The 13030-nt window shown below is 33.3% G+C and overlaps 1 protein-coding gene across 2 annotated transcripts in view; it reads right to left on the bottom strand.

Annotated features, from left to right (window-relative positions):
* Positions 1–13030, bottom strand: part of LOC127739222 (uncharacterized) — a 72915-nt gene that overhangs the window by 32070 nt on the left and 27815 nt on the right. The window lies entirely within an intron of this gene.

Below are 13030 nucleotides of genomic sequence, written 5' to 3'. Positions count from 1 at the left end.
CTTTTCTAATATTACTGTTAATATTACAATATAAAAAGAAATGAATTTAATCTTAATTTTTTTTTTTTGCAGTTTTTGCATAATCTTTCTTCTCTTGGCACTTTAAGATATCTTCCCTTTTTCTATTAATAAATTGTGGTCACTTATTCTAAATTTTGTTATCAGTTTTCTAAATTCAAATTTTTAGCAAGTTAAATATTTTTCTTCTGTATCATTTACTTTTACATGTTTATAGATAGTCCGTTTGCTGTTGTCCTTTACATCTGATATTTTATCAATTATTAGCTTTTCATAAAAATGCTTCAATTTTAAATTTATTTGTTCTCTTATAGTTTTAGTTATCTTATGTGAGGAATATTACTTCAATGTGTCCAAATCCATACCTGTTTCTTCTAACACATGTTTTACATATGAGGCCATAAAAAAGAATATGTTTGTTTGCCATAACCCTACCTTCCCAGAAAATAGCTGCCTACTCAAAATCTTTTATTGTCCTGATGTGAAAAAGTTTTTTTTTTAATCATATAGTCATGAAGACTAAAAAACATCTGACACTTCTATTTCTCTTTGCCTTAAAAAAAAAGAAAATGCCTTCCTACCTACCCACTGTCTCTACTCCTGGGTAGGGTTTGGGCAAACCAAAATATTTTTAAGTGTGGCCTGAAAACCAAGAATAAATTCCCAAAGAATCCAGGTTTTGAGGCAAAACAAAGGATTCTTTCACAAGAGGATTAATGTCATCAGAATATATTCTAATAAGATACAATATAGATTGAAATTTAATATTTAGTTCCAGAGGAAGTCTGCCCAAATCAGCTCTTGCACCTAAATTTGAAGTTTTTCTAATACCCAGTGTATATTTACAAAACTGTTGGTGTAACTTTTCTAAAGGTGTTTTATCAATGAAATAAAAATGGTCCAATTATTTTCCTGAATTGTTTGTTCTCTTTTTGGCGCTAAAATATGTTGTATAGAAATCCAAAAATGTTACTTCTGAATTATATAAAGCTATAGGTTTAACTAATGAATCAAAGAGCTTATTTGCAACTTGAACTGGTATGTTATTCAATGAACTTCATAGCAAAGAGAACTTTTTTTTAGCTTTTTTGGTAGCTTTTTTGGTTAGATCTATAGGACTGTGAAAAAAATTTCCATTACTTTTAATCAACATTCCTGAAAATTTATACTCATTTGTGTCTGATATTGGAATATCTTTGTATGTTACAAATGAGTGAGCTGTTTTGGAACAGTTTTACTTTAATCCAAGATACCAAGGACATAAAATACAATATTCTATTTTATGTCTCTATAAAAATAAGAAGATGTGGTATGTTTGCCAATTAGACAACTCTCTACCAGGGACCAAATGAAGTGGATAAAAGCAATTACAGTTACGCCACAGAAATTTTGTTCAACAGGGATTCAAGTTCAAGTCTTAGTTTTCCAAAAAGGGGTGTCCAGCAAACCCAACACCCTCCTATCCAATGCCCCATCATATTCACTGATATTCTAACATCAATATTATTTACAATATAACAACGAAGAACACGGCAAAAATGGAAGAACAAATAATGATTGATTGATTGTTGGTATTTAACGCCACTTGCAGCACTCTTGACTATATCATGGCAGTCAGTTTTTTGATTGGTGGAGGAAGCTGGAGTGCCTGGAGAGAACCACTGACCTTGGGCAGGAACAATGCCAAGTCAATTAAGATTGGAGTCGAACATACCTGTCACATGCAGGGGTCGAATGAACTTGCCACATGCAGGGTTTGTGATCTCAAACTTAGTGAAGACAGGCTAGTGATACAGTAGGTGAACTACTTAGACCACTTGGCCACCAACGTTCAGAAGAACAAATAAGGGGTATATAATGAGTGGCAGTTTAACTTTCATTTCAAGATATATTCAGTAAGTGATAGGCGGTTTGGTCTGTTGATACACATGTTTACGGATGTAACAGGGAAATAGGCGGTTTGGTCTGTTGATACGACATGCATACGGATGTAACAGGGAAATAGGCGGTTTGGTCTGTTGATACACATGTTTACGGATGTAACAGGGAAATAGGTGGTTTGGTCTGTTGATACGACATGCATACGGATGTAACAGGGAAATAGGTGGTTTGGTCTGTTGATACACATGCATACTGATGTAACAGGGAAATGGGCGGTTTGGTCTGTTGATATGACATGCATACGGATGTAACAGGGAAATAGGTGGTTTGGTCTGTTGATACGACATGGATACGGATGTAACAGGGAAATAGGCGGTTTGGTCTGTTGATACACATGTTTAGGGATGTAACAGGGAAATAGGCGGTTTGGTCTGTTGATACACATGTTTACGGATGTAACAGGGAAATAGGCGGTTTGGTCTGTTGATACACATGCATACGGATGTAACAGGGAAATAGGCAGTTTGGTCTGTTGATACACATGTTTACGGATGTAACAGGGAAAAGGGAATGTTTCTAGTGAGTTTCTAAATCATGAGTAATGTTTCTGACATAATTTTTGAACTAAACATTAAAATTACAAAAAAGGAAGTAGAAAAGTCTGAATCAAGCCATTGAATTGCTATCTAATTGTTCACAGTCATCTAAATGTTCATTTTCTTTAAAAAGCGTGACTTGAAAATGAATAGATAATGTAGGATTTTTTAACAATATCATTTATACTGGATTATATCATAATTATAGTTTAATAAACTATGTATGAGTTACAATGATATCCTTTACCATCCAGCAGGTTTCATCCTAGTATATACACCTGTCACGCCTATGGTTTCATATACCAGGAAATTGTCATATCAAATTTGCCATAAAAATGGCACTAATTTACATTAAACAAAATCATTAAACTTTTAAATATTAATTGCACCACCTTCAAAGGAACAAGTTAATTATTCTCTTTTAAAGAATTTCACTCATTTAACATGCACAATATGTTTATGAATATGGCCTAAAGCTTCTTATTATTGTTTAAATACAATTTTATGATTAATAAATCTGAAGCTTTTACATACCCTTTTCACCTAGTACAAATGAAATACAATATGATATTGATTTATTTATACCAATGTTCTATTAATTCCTATATGAAATTAGTAATTAATAACTCTGAAAATATCGGATGTCAAAAACAGTAATGGCCAGTTGATTGCTGTATAATATCAGACCTACTATGTAATTATACCCAAGGCTAATGAATTGGGTTTCAGTAAAATAGCCTAAATTGATGGATACTTTTTCTATTTAAGGCGTATTTGCACACGACAAGCTATATTATTTATATAACTGCATATTGTTGAAAATAACCCATTTACATTTTTGAACGATTTTATTCCCCAAAAAAATCATATAAATCTTGACGAACATTTTTGGCCGATAAAAAAGAAGGGCATACATCCTCTACTCCCCCTCCCCCTGGGTTCGCCACTGAATTGGACAAATGACTTTAAAGCTTTTATGATTATTCAGAATTAAAAAATACTAAGGTCCTTTAGAGTGAAAAAAAACCATGACTATATCAGCATTTAAAAATTGAGCTTCAAAGCCCACAGCTTTTCTGACTTTCAATGCTTCACTATAAGATACATGGCTTAGTTGGATTAAAGTATAATAAAAAAAAACCTTGTCAGTAGTTGCCTATGTCATGTTTTAATGTGTTTTTGTCATTGGACAAATTTTGTGTTTATTGGAGATATTAAAATAGTTTCTGTTCAATCGATTCACCACTTTTAGAAAATTAAGAGCTTGAGGTATCATGTAGACACCTGTTATTGTTTGAAGACTGCACTTTGCTCTCTTATCGTCTTTAAATTATTTTTGTTGTTGGGTAGCTGTCTCATTGATGTACACCCATATAACCTTTACTAATATAAAAGCTGCCCAACAACATTTACAGGGGATCAAATTAGTGCGTCTGAATTCTGGGACCTGTCTTTTCTGGAAGGGTACAAAGGTCAATGACCTCACATGCTTTAACCCTTTCTTAATGAGGGCCTTCCAATATAAAAATTCAAATGGTCCTGGACCTTTCATTCTTTAAAGCAAATTTGAACTCCTGCATCTATAATAAAATTGAGAATGGAAATGGGGAATGTGTCAAAGAGACAACGACCCGACCATAGAACAGACAACAGCAGAAGGTCACCAACAGGTCTTCAATGCAGCGAGAAATTCCCGCACCCGGAGGCGTCCTACAGCTGGCCCCTAAACAAATATATATACTAGTTCAGTGATAATGAACGCCATACTAAACTCCAAATTGCACACAAGAAACTGAAATTAAAAATAATACAAGACTAACAAAGGCTAGACGCTCCTGACTTGGGACAGGCGCAAAAATGCGGCGGGGTTAAACATGTTTATGAGATCTCAACCCTCCCCCTATACCTCTAGCCAATGTAGAAAAGTAAACACATAACAATACGCACATTAAAATTCAGTTCAAGAGAAGTCCGAGTCTGATGTCAGAAGATGTAACCAAAGAAAATAAACAAAATGACAATAATACATAAATAACAACAGACTACTAGCAGTTAACTGACATGCCAGCTCCAGACTTCAATTAAACTGATTGAAAGATTATGTCTTCATCATATGAATATCAGGCACAATCCTTCCCGTTAGGGGTTTAGTATCATACCATCATAACATATATGAGAAGAACATAACCCGTGTCATGCCAACAACTGGTTTTTAAATAAATGTGTTTAGTGCCGATGCAAAGACCCTATAAGTGAATCAATATTAACGCCAAAATATGCAATCTTTAATGACCTGACAACAGTATAAGTACAGTAAATCTGTAAAAAAGATAAATGTCCAAACATTCTGTTCACTGTATTGATTTAGTTTGTAAACCATTACAGTGATACAATTTTATACATCAGCAAAAATAACCGTCACCTTTGAAAGTCATACTGAAACATTGACAATGTTTTAACATAATTATCAGAAAAAAAAATATGTAACTAGTGCAGAGTACTACACAGAATTACAAACCATGCTGGCGTCACAGATAACAAAAGCTAGGTCAGAGAATTAAAATAGATTGAACTACTGTAATTAAATGAGATCACCTCCTACATGTGTGCATGGAAAATATTCCTAAATTACTGTCACTTATCAAAGCAGAGATCAGCTCCTACATGTGTGTATGCAAAATATTCTAAATTTACTGTCACTTTTCAAAGCAGAGATCAGCTCCTACATCATGTACATGTGTGCATGGAAAATATTCTAAATTTACTGTAACTTTTCAAAGCCTTGAATGGGCTCCTTTTGTTTAAAAATGTATATATTTCTTTTTTTCTTCTTTGAAAATTGTTCAATTAGAAGATGTAGGAACAATCTGCTCAACCATATTGCTCAGCCAAAAAAAACCCAACAACTTCAGATACAGTGAATTTGGCTAAAAGCCAACATTCTAAATCTTGTTGGCAAACTAGTTGGGTTATCTGTTAGAGGAGCAGGAATTAATTACCATTCTAGGACAGGAGATTTTATGTGGATTTAAGTTGCACAGTTTTAAGTTTTCTGTGTTTTGTTGTGTGGACAATTTTTGACATTTGATCTTTTTTAAGGTCATGGGGGTATGGTGTCCCCAATGTTTCCAACCAGTATCCAAAACATTCTCAGATTTCTTAAGTCTATTTACCTGGCTTTCAACTATTTAAGCAGTGATTGTACCTTATGCAACTTATTACTCCAAAACACAAATTTACACACCAAAAGGGTACTACAATTTAAGGGAACTTAACAGAAGAATAAAACATGACTCTGGTAACATAAACAGAATAGCAAACACTGACTCTGGTAACTTAAACAGAAGAAGCAAACACTGTCTATGATTACTTAAACAGAAGATGCAAACACTGACTTTAGCATCTTAAACAGAAGAATGCAAACAATCACTGACTCTGGTAACTTAAACAGAAGAAGCAAACACTGTCTCTGGTAACTTAAACAGAAGAAGCAAACACTGTCTCTGGTAAATAAAACAGAAGAGGCAAACACTGTCTCTGGTAACTTAAACAGAAGAAACAAACACTGACACTGGTAACTTGAACAGAAAAATTAACCACTGACACTGGTAACTTAAACAGAAAAATAAACCACTGACACTGGTAACTTAAACAGAAGAAGCAACCACTGACTCTGATAACTTTAAACAGAAGAAGCAAACAATGACTCTGGTAACTTAAACAGACAAAGTGAACACTAATCCTGGTAACATAAACAGAAAAAGCTCTGTTACAGAAGCAAACACTGAATCTGGTTATTTTAGCAGAAGAAGCAAACACTGATCCTGGTAACTAATTAAACAGAAGAAGCAACCACTGACTCTGGTAACTTTAACAGAAGCAACTTCTAACTCTGGTAACTTAAACAGAAGAAGCAAACACTAACTCTGGTAACTTAAATGGAAGAAGCAAACACTGTCTCTGGTAACTTAAACAAAAGAAGCAACCACTGACTCTGGTAACTTAAACAGAAGAAGCAACCACTTTCTATAGTAACTTAAACAGAAGAAACAAAAACTGATATTGGTAACTTAAATAGAAAATTAACCACTGACACTGGTAACTTTAATAGAAGCAACTTCTAACTCTGGTAACTTAAACAGAAGAAGCAAACACTAACTCTGGTAACTTAAATGGAAGAAGCAAACACTGTCTCTGGTAACTTAAACAGAAGAAGCAAACAATGTCTCTGGTATCTTATACAGAAGAAGCAACCACTGACTCTGGAAACTTAAACAAAAGAAGCATCCACTTTCTCTGGAAACTCAAACAGAAGAAACAAACACTGACACTGGTAACTTAAACAGAAAAATTAACCATTGACATTGGTACCTTAAACAGAAAAATTAACCACTGACACTGGTAACTTATACAGAAGAAGCAACCACTGACTCTGGTAACTTAAACAGAAGAAGCAAACAATGACTCTGGTAACTTAAACAGAAAAATTAATCACTGACACTGGTAACTTTAAGTCTCCAATTCCTGAGATACAGTTTTAGTGATAGATTTATTAATTGTAAATTCCTATTGATTTAAAACAATCGACCATGACAATACAATACATTTACAACAACCACTGACGACCATGACAATACAATACATTTACAACAACCACTGACGACCATGACAATACAATACATTTACAACAACCACTGAAGGTTCATGATATTATAACAGAACAGCACATACATGACTGTAATTCTACTTTTAACAACTTATTCTGTTGTTAGATTGAAACAAGTTACTGTTATTTCTTAGTTATATTTTGTTTATCCTTGTCACAAACAATTATATGTTTTGAAGACAATATGGTCTTAAAATTGCGATAAGTCATTGGGTCACTTTTAAGCAAACTATACAACTATGTTTTTCATAAATTGTTTTGTTACGAATTAGGCTGTTAGATTTCTCTATTGAATTATTTTGCATTTTTCATTTAGGGCCTTTTATAGCTGACTATACGGTATGGGGTTTTCTCATTGTTAATGGCCAAACAGTTGCCTATAATTGCTTACATCCACTTCATTTGAACTTTTGTAGATAGTTGTCACATTGGCAATCATACCACATCTTCATACTTTTATACAGTTCTAAACTGATCAGATTCTCAATTTTGAACATTTTTATTGGTCACTGGTTCTTTCAAATGAGACATGAGGTTGTAAGGTCACCTGCCAAATCCCCCAAGGTTGCAAGGTAATATTTAACCGCTTTTGAACTACATAAGACACATCACCCAAATCTGACACCTTATTCTGACTTTGAGTAACCAGTCTTAGCTCTTGTTCCCATATGTTGTGTTCTTAGCAGAAAAGTAAAAAATTTGTTATCTTCGAGTCTTTGGTTTGACCTAGCCGTGGATCTAACCCACAATCTCCTGCACTTAAAGCGAGCAAGCTACCAAGAGACGAATGATGTTGATTTGTATTATTGAACATCTGTGTCAATCAATAAGAATGGAAACTCCCTCAGTGTTACTGTGAGAATCAGTGGTCAATAGTACAATCTGTGTCAATCAATAAGAATGGAAACTCCCTCAGTGTTACATAGTACAATCTGTTTCAATCAATAGGAATGGAAACTCCCTCAGTGTACTGTGAGAATCGGTGGTCAATAGTACAATCTTGCTGAGTTATTTATAATAAAATGAAATCTTTCAATGGTATTTTAAAACTTGGTACATATGGAATGTGTTACAGTCTGTTTCTATGTATGTTGGAATTTGCTTTTGTTGTAGTTCAGTGTTTCTGTTGTTCTGTTGTTTTCCTCTTATAGTTGATGTGTTTCCCTCCATTTTAGTTTGTTACCCTGTTTTGTTTTTGCTTAATCGAATTATGACTATTGAATAGCGGTATACTACTGTTGCCTTTATTTACCCTTGTGAAAAAACTAATTACATTTTGCAAATTCATCCAAATTGAATCTATAGATTTGTATCTTTTGTAAAACTAAAATTATATCATTTTTTATTCTAAGCAATGTTACTGATATATAAAAGCAAAATTTGAAATTCAAATTTGAAAAGAATGCAAATATATATTTTACACTAGAGATAAAATGCAGGTGAATAAATTTATTCACAAGTCTTTAAAATTTTCACAGAGGAGGATTTCTTATTAAATAGAGAATAAAGTTAATGAATTTTCTTAAATTCACATACTTTTTAATATCTTTAAGATATCTGTACAAAAAGATGTGGGGTAAACACCAATGATAAAAGGGAAATAAATGGAGAATGTGTCTATGGGCACAGATGCCCCCGCTTATAAAAACTCATGAGTCAACTTCCACATACAGATGCATGATTCACGTAATTATGATTGTTTGTGATTATAAGCATAAGTTTCATAACATTTGGTTGAGGCAAACTAAAGTTAGAGAACGGAAACGACAGACTTAGCAATTTTTATGTTTATAAAGGGGCATAACTCATGAACGGTAAAAGTGACGCCACCCAATTTCGAACTTGATCTGTGTTTTGTGGTAATATGCATTGTGTATAAGTTTTATAATATTTGGTTGAGGCAAACTAAAGTTAGAGAATGGAAACAAATTTTGGGGACGTTCGGGACGGACAGACGGGACAGATGGTCAGACGGGACAGACGGGATGGAAGGACATGGGTAACACTTAATGCCCCCTCAGCTATGGTGAGGCATAAAAAATCAAACAATTTCTAGTGTTCAACATATGGACTTTATCTAATTCAGTATTGTCCCACCGTTTTACAATGTTTTTGGCTTTTTTATAAATTGGTTTAGAACCACTTTACACAAATATCTCTGTGTTGAATAGTTGGAGATTTCGTTTGTCAAAAATGCAATTTTAAAACTATGTGTTGGTTCTTTCTGATGTTATACAAAGAATATAACACCAAACAATCAGCCATTATAAATATTTTTGAAATCTACAAGATACCTTGTTTGAGTAAAATTAATGAACCTACTCCTCCCATAATATTTTACTAGGAGGAATTTTAACAAGTAGCAGGAATTGAATCTTAAGGAATGGCACCCATGGGAAACACTATTTGGCCTAACAACTGAGTGGTTGCATCATAGAAAAAAAGATTTATATATATATAGAAAAAATTAAATGCAATATTAATTAAAAGAATAAGTTCACAAATTAGGTTTATTAAAGGATTAAACACATTTTTATTCTGGAGGTTATTGATGTGTAAACTGGGTCAAATTAACTCAGAAACTGAATAAAAGTCTAAACGACTTTGCATTATGTCAAGTTTGTGAGTAAGCACAATGTATAATAAAGGTTTTTTGAAACACATATATCTTACGACAAAGTTGCTTATTTGGTAGAAGATAACATACTTTGATTTTTAGGGCCAAAATAGGCATTTTTTATAGACCTATTTCTTAAGACAGTGTCAGAATTATAATTCTGAATTGTAGCATGGCTGTGTCACTTTTTACACCCAAGACAAAACAGCTCCTACTTTATGCACTACTTAATATCAACATCTGTGATCAAAACAGTATAAAAAACCACATTACATGTTCTCCTGTGGTGAATTCCACAGCCATCAAAGCTATTTATTGAGAAGTTATATAAGACCTTATTAAAAAATATCAAAAACAACTCATATCTATGCTAAAAATACTTATATCATACTGGGAAAATGAGGTTTTATTTCATTTCAATTGCTACTTAATCTTATTTCCCTGATATATATAACATCCAGTCTTTTTAGTAATAAGTTAAATCATATTCAAGTAGAATGACATATTTGAAGTTCACACTTGTAAATACTTCAAAAAAAGTTGGTCAAATTCTTTAGTAAATGTTGTCATGGTTACTATCAAACGACAGGTTTTCCCATTAAAAGTATTTTCTCATAAATGATAAAACCTTGTCTGTAGGCATATATAAAATAGGTCGGAAGTATGTATTGTTCCTATAATAGAATAAAAAAGTGTAAAATATAGAACTTCTATTTATAGGATCAACACCTATATATGTGTATGACACAAAAATCAAAGACCCATGACTTTTGGGCGGAGGATTTTTCCTTCATATAAGTTGCAAGCATGAGAAACAGCTTTAAAAATCCAACACTAAGAATATGAATCTAAATATGAATACAAATATTTTATTGGTTTCTAATCCAAAATTAAAGGATTGTAACCAAAATTTCACAATGGACATTAGATAAACATAAAAACACAAGTACATATTAGACAACACTTATATATATATATCTATATAAATCAACACAAACATATCATGAACAAAAGACTTCAATATGCTCTCCAAAATTTGTGTGCAGGATCCATGTACAATCAAAGAAAAATACTATCATTTTTTTTACAGAATTAAGCTTAAAAACTTAAAGAACATCAGGCGTGGATCCAGTCATTTTGAAAAAGGAGAAGTGGTTCCGATCCCACTGAACACTATAAAACATTCACATAATTTATAAAAAATCGAAAAATTGAAAAAACAAAGGGGTTTCTACCCCCAGTACCTCCCTTGATCCAATGAACAGCTAACAATTATAATGGAAAAATGTTCCTTATTTAAGAAATAAAGATCAAAGTTGTTTTTATTTCTAATTGATTTAAGGCAATAAACCATTTATGAAGCAATGCATGAATAATTCATTCACATTGTTGAGTAGAATGGCATGAAAATGATAACTGCAGCACATTTAGCTTGTTATTCTCACAGGAAAAACATAACCTCCAATATGGGTCCTGAGAGGCTTATATGTAAAATTAGCATTTATTGGACAAATATGAACAAAGATGCAAAAACCAATATGCAAGTCTCAGAGCTAATTGAATATGAATTATTCAAAGGTTGCCAATAAATTTTGTATGTCTTTTGTTCGTGGTAACTTTTTAGCAGCATCAGAGATATAATGAGCATACTTTGATCAATACCAGTAATTTAGTTCGCACTAGACACAAAAGGTAATACCCAAATAAGGTTATGAAGGATAGTTGATTCACACCTTCCATAATAGGTATTGATCATTTACAGCTCCTAGTTCTAATAATTACAAAGCCAATGGCCATGATTAATTATAAATATTTTCCTTCATTCTCAGTTTACATAAAAAAACAGGGTGGCAGATACCAATCAGACATTCAAAACCCATAAGTTGAAGAAAAAATGACAACACAATAAACAAAAAAAAACCAATGAAAAAATCCACAAAACACTACATAGAAAAAATAAAGATTGATCGACACTAACCCTACCAAAAACTGGGCAATTACAGATCCAGTGACACTAACCCTACCGAAAACTGGGCAAGTACAGATCCAGTGACACTAACCCTACCAAAAACTGGGCAAGTACAAATCCAGTGAGAAGTCCAACACTAACCCTACCAAAAACTAGGCAATTACAAATCCAGTAAGAAGTCACCAACTAACCCTACCAAAATCTAGGCAAGTACAAATCCAGTGAGAAGTCACCAACTAACCCTACCAAAAACTAGGCAAGTACAAATCCAGTGAGAAGTCCAACACTAAACCTACCAGAAACTACTAACCCTACCAGAAACTAGGCAAGTACAAATCCAGTGATAAATCACCAACTGATCCTACCAAAAACTAAGCAAGTACAAATCCAGTGAGAAGTCACCAACTAACCCTACCAAAAACTAGGCAAGTACAAATCCAGTGAGAAGTCACCAACTAACCCTACCAAAAACTAGGCAAGTACAAATCCAGTGAGAAGTCCAACACTAACCCTACCAGAAACTACTAACCATACCAGAAACTAGGCAAGTACAAATCCAGTGAGAAGTCACCAACTAATCCTACCAAAAACTAAGCAAGTACAAATCCAGTGAGAAGTCACCAACTAACTCTACCAAAAACTAGGCAAGTACAAATCCAGTGAGAAGTCACCAACTAACTCTACCAAAACTAGGCAAGTACAAATCTAGTGAGAAGTCCAACACTAACCCTACCAAAAACTAGGCAAGTACAAATCCAGTGAGAAGTCACTAACTAACTCTACCAAAAACTAGGCAAGTACAAATCTGGTGAGAAGTCCAATAAAATAAAGGACAGAGAAGTAAAATACCACAGGTCATTGTATAAACATCAACAATCAACAAAACCAAAACTTTCACAGAAAGCTATTGAAGAACCCAGGATAAAAAAAAAATGTGAAAAAATTCAAAACAGAAACCGCCTGCCTATTTTAAGCTAATAACATGTAACGAAAACAATCATGGAAGACAGAAACCAACAACAATATAAAAATAAACTGTTGACACAGAGATATGTCTCGCCTATCCACATAAAATTCAGAAAAGACAATCTGATGGACAGCAACATTGCTTATTAATTCAAAGTTGCTGGACCATGATCTTATGGGCAGGGCCTAGAAACTGAGATGTACTGATAGTAATGCAACTTTATACAAAATATCATTGATCTGTCACAAGTGGTTCTCATCAAACTGACTTAAGCAGAAAACTTAACAATGAAAATTGCTAATTAATTTAAAGTCAC

Source organism: Mytilus californianus, unplaced genomic scaffold (assembly GCF_021869535.1).
Source record: "Mytilus californianus isolate M0D057914Y unplaced genomic scaffold, xbMytCali1.0.p SCAF_4, whole genome shotgun sequence".
Lineage (NCBI taxonomy): Eukaryota > Metazoa > Mollusca > Bivalvia > Mytilida > Mytilidae > Mytilus > Mytilus californianus.
The sequence above is the reverse complement of the archived record's forward strand: the minus strand, read 5'-3'. Positions and strand labels throughout refer to the sequence as shown.